This window comes from Muntiacus reevesi, chromosome 16 (genome assembly GCF_963930625.1).
Source record: "Muntiacus reevesi chromosome 16, mMunRee1.1, whole genome shotgun sequence".
Classification (NCBI taxonomy): Eukaryota; Metazoa; Chordata; class Mammalia; order Artiodactyla; family Cervidae; genus Muntiacus; species Muntiacus reevesi.
Genome location: NC_089264.1, coordinates 21673352 through 21677950, shown reverse-complemented (window position 1 = coordinate 21677950; position 4599 = coordinate 21673352). Strand labels below are relative to the sequence as shown.

Here is a 4599-nt window from a genome sequence, read left to right as displayed (position 1 = left end):
TTGCCAATGGAGTATAAGCAAAGATGCCTTATGGTTGTCCCTCTTTAAATACATAGAACAGAGATATGCTGACTGTAAAGGGGTCACCCAGTCTGGATGGGAGCTACAGCCACAGTGCCCACATTATGGCCATGACCCCATGTCCTAGAATGTCTGGCCACCAAAGGACAGCCTTTTCATGGAAGCATGGTACTTTTTTTTTATTTTTGAAGGTGAAGTTATTCTACTTCTTACATAAAACAAAGTAAGATTATGTGAGTCAGATCAACATTAAGAGCCTCACGTTATTAACTCTTAATCAGGTAGCACTATGATTTCAACTTTCTTTTATCCTACAATATAATACTCTGTAAGAAAGAATGTGTGAAGTAAGTAAAATGGCTACTCAAAATTTTTTATATAAATACAGAAATTTCCAACAGGTAGTGACTTAATGTGTATCAATCATGTCATAGTACAGACATACAGTGGTAATTTGTCTTGCTTTACAGAAAATGTACTGTGTAGAACATGAGAAGTGCTAGGTGTATTAGCCAAAATACAATTATTCACCAACATTTTTATTGTGCCAGTTTGTTTCTCCCATCACACATGCACACACATACACACACACAATTAAATCGCACAATATAAAACTTGACAAAACAGCCATTCCTTTTGAATACTAGCACAATTGCTAGCATTCCAGGTAAGAGAATTTTTCAAAATCTTTTGCAAATTCCCTCCCACTACACATTTATAAAACTAATCACTCAACTTCAGAGGATGTTATGGAACCAATTGAAATATTTTACTTAAAAACAGGTGAGTAAAGAGCACAAATCAAAAAATTTATCTGGTCGTTCCTCTCTGATTCATGGTACTGGGTAACTCAAGAGGTGAAAGAAGCATCTCAATAAGAATACTTTAGCTAATAATTGAAAACCAAATGATTGAGCATCAGCGTTTTTGTGACCCACAACAAATGATTTGAGGCAATTAGTGTCAAGGTCTGCTAAAAATTAGAAATACAGTCAGATATAATGGGTCCATTGAGCTAAATCTGAGTCTGACCAAGCTCCTGGACCCATCTGTCAATGTTCAGGAAATATGGAGGATAAACATGTTGAACTTCACCATGAGGATGCAATCAAAAAAGTCCAGGCTGCAAGACACTTTAGTGAAATAGCTTAGGTTCTTCAACAAACTGTAAGGCAGAGACAAGAATGGAGGATAAACCTGTAGATTAAAAGAGACAAAAGACATCAGTTTTTAACAGGCAAAATCAACTACAGTTATGATAATGCATACTTAAGTGACAAAATAAAAAAGAGGGAAGTGATTACCTTTGGAGAGAAGGGCAGGTGTGTGGAACAGGTCACTTGGAGAGGCTTCTGGAGTGGTTGCCATAACTTTATATTTTGGCGCAGGCGGTAGTTAAAATAGTATCTAGCTTATAATAATTCAGAGCTATACAATTCTTTTGTGTGGTTTTTATGGATCTGTATTTTATTTTACAATAAAAAAGAAAAAATATATAAACCTTGTGATGGGAAAAAAGAACAGATCTATTTGACACCTCATCATTCACCTGGAAAATAGCACAGAAGCTCACAGGAATGTCTTACCTGCATGATTTACAAGTATTACCTTCTCTGAAATGAAGGACTTTCCCGTAAGTAGTGCATGAGTTTTAAATTCCTCACATATTTCCAAAGCACACAGCTAAAACTAGCCCTGTGGTTAGCTATCACATCTGAGTCAGATACCAGCCTTACGAGCAATTAAAAATCACACAAATATTTTACAGAAATTCTAGGTAAAATCTGCACCTAGTTTCTGGCTATTGGCTATGATAATACAATGGCTTCCCAGCTTGTGTTCCTGACCTCTTACAATCCTCTCCACATTGCAATAAGCATGCTTATTTTTAAAAACCAAATGAGAATGGTATGAGCACTTAAGGAAAAAGCCATGTGTTTCTTGTAAAGCAAAACATACCTCGTCTATGACCCATCAATTTCATTTCCAGGGATTTGCTCAAGAGAAATGGAAGTACAGTCAGCCCCCTGTGCCCATGGGTGCGGAACCTACAGGTGGAGAGGGCTGACTTGTACACCATTGTGCCTAAGGGTCTTGAGAATCCATGGATTTTGGAATCGACAGGGCTCCTAGACCCAATGTCCAGAGATACAAGAAGACAGCTATATATGATTGCAAAAACATCTGTACATAAATTCTCTTCACAACTTTATTCATAATTGTCAAACATTGCAGACAACCCATCATAAATTGTGGGATGTTTATATAACAGAATACAACTCCAAAATAAAAAGGAATAAGTTACTGATACATGTAACAACATGGATGAATTTCAAAGAATATCTTCAGTGAAAGACACTTTACACAAAAGAGCACATACTGTATGAATATATATATAATATATGAAAACTTCTACAACAGGCTACACTACTCTATAGTGGAAAGACTGAATACAGTAGTTTTCTCTGGGACAGTGGGTACAAATATTAACCGGAAAAAAACACAAGGTTCTAGTGTGATGGCAGAAGCCTATATTTCAATAGCAATTTGAGGTACACAGATGAAAGAATTTGTTGATGTCAGCAATTTATGCTTTTCATTTTATGTAAAATTTTCATCAAAATAAAAGGAACCAAATTCTGTCATCTGGGTCTATTTCCTTTGTCTTTGACTGCTAACTGATTTAACTATGCCTAATGTCCTTTTGCAGTAAAAGGTTGAGAAGTTCTTCAACAATGTTTTCAATAATATATGAAAACTTCTACAACAGTCTACACTACTCTATAGTGGAAAAATTGAATATAGTAGTATGTACGTAATCCTACCTTTTTGCAAGATTTGGAATTTCACTTTGCAATTGACTTGCCTTTTATCCTGGCATCCAAAAATCAGTCAGAGGATGATAGAGAAGGCAATCTGCAGGTTTCAAAATCTGTTAAAAGAAGGAACGTGTAAGTGGAGATTAATGTAAGTAGAAGTTCATTAGTAAACATTTTCATGTTATGAGGACTTTTGCTCCTCTATGCAAATTTGTAACTATACTTGGGGGAACCCCTTAATGAAAACTTGGAAAGCAAGCAAGGACTCCCCATATGATTATCCCAAGTTCCTTTAGTGAGTGTTATTAAGACTAATTGATCCACTTGGCAGAATGTTGAATCATGATTCTACTAGAGCAAGCAAAAGTATTAATCTCCTCTAATACATGTATCTTTTATTATCAAATAATTGCAACTCTTTATTCAAAGTCTACTGATTCATGTGTTAGTATCATCTAAAAAACACCTTCCCAGAAACATTTAGAAAAATGTTTGACCAAATATCTGGGTATAGTGCCCTAACAAAGTTGACATATATAATTAATCATCACTGTTATCACATGAAATGTAATGAAATTTAATACTGTTTGGAGGATCAAAGGAACTTACCTTGAGTGTTAGTTAAGCTTCAATAGAAATCCACCTCCTAAAATTGTGTGATCTTAGATAACAGGTTTCTGATTTCTTAACCTCTAACAACAGGAATAAAGTTTGCTCTCCTCAGTGAGATTATCGTGAGCATTAAATGAGTTAATTAATAGTGTTTAACATATCATTGAGTGCTGAATATGTATTATCATCATGACTTTACTTAAAGTATATCAAAATTTCTTCATCTATATTTGATAATTGAGTTACTAAGCAATAATTATAGTAAATTTTTTGTCTGTTTTCCCCTCAAATCATGTTAACAAATGAGCATGCATTCTTTAAGCTCTTTGACTAGAAGATTTACTATAGTCTATAAAACTATCTCATAAGTTAGCTGCCTCTTTTCTTTTAGGCCCCAAGCTTCAAAGAATACGGCTTCCCCAGTGGCTCAGACAGTAAAGAATCTGCCTGCAATGCAGGAGACCTGGGCTCGATCCCCTGGAGAAGGGAATGGCAACCCACTCCAGTATTCTTGCCTAGAGAATACCATGGACAGAGGAACCTGGCAGGCTATAGTCCATGGAGTCACAAAGAGTCGGACATGACTGAGCGACTAGCACTTTCTATTAATAAGCAACCTTATTAAGTATAACTGGTTTTATATGTGTCACTCCACCATTCATATTCTACCCATGTTTGCATCTACCTAGTTTGGAACAACTTTAAGGAGGATGAACATTCTGAAAATTGAGCAATCCATCAACCATTCCTCTTAAGAATGTTTCTATTTTTGAACTGAGGTCAAAGAACCACCATTGTTTCACAATAGGATCATCTGTCTAGAGAGGTTAACTATTAAAAGCAAAGATATAACTCTGTTGAAAAATGATGTGATTTACACCAGCAATCTATGCTGTTAAGTAATCATCTTCACCATTTTGGAACTTCACATAGATGAAATTAGGATTATTTAATTAAGTAAAGGAGTTTGGTTTTTCTCCCTGAGAGACCACTCAACAAATACTTCTCATTCTTTTCCCCTATATCAAAGTAGCAAGGAAGAAACACCTGACATCAATTTAACAGACAATAAATTTAGCTATGCTTTTACTGTTTCAAAGACTTAAAGGTTAAGATTTTAAGGGGAACATATTACTGTTTGGTTTCA

General features: G+C 35.3%; 1 long non-coding RNA gene across 1 annotated transcript; it reads right to left on the bottom strand.

Annotated features, from left to right (window-relative positions):
- Window positions 1-304: 304 nt before the first annotated feature.
- LOC136148017 (uncharacterized) lies at window positions 305-2956 on the bottom strand. Its single transcript, XR_010659426.1, has 3 exons — window positions 2847-2956; window positions 1326-1481; window positions 305-1218 (listed from the first exon to the last, which is right to left on the bottom strand). It is a non-coding gene; the product is annotated as an uncharacterized lncRNA (long non-coding RNA).
- Between the last annotated feature and the right edge of the window lie 1643 nt (window positions 2957-4599).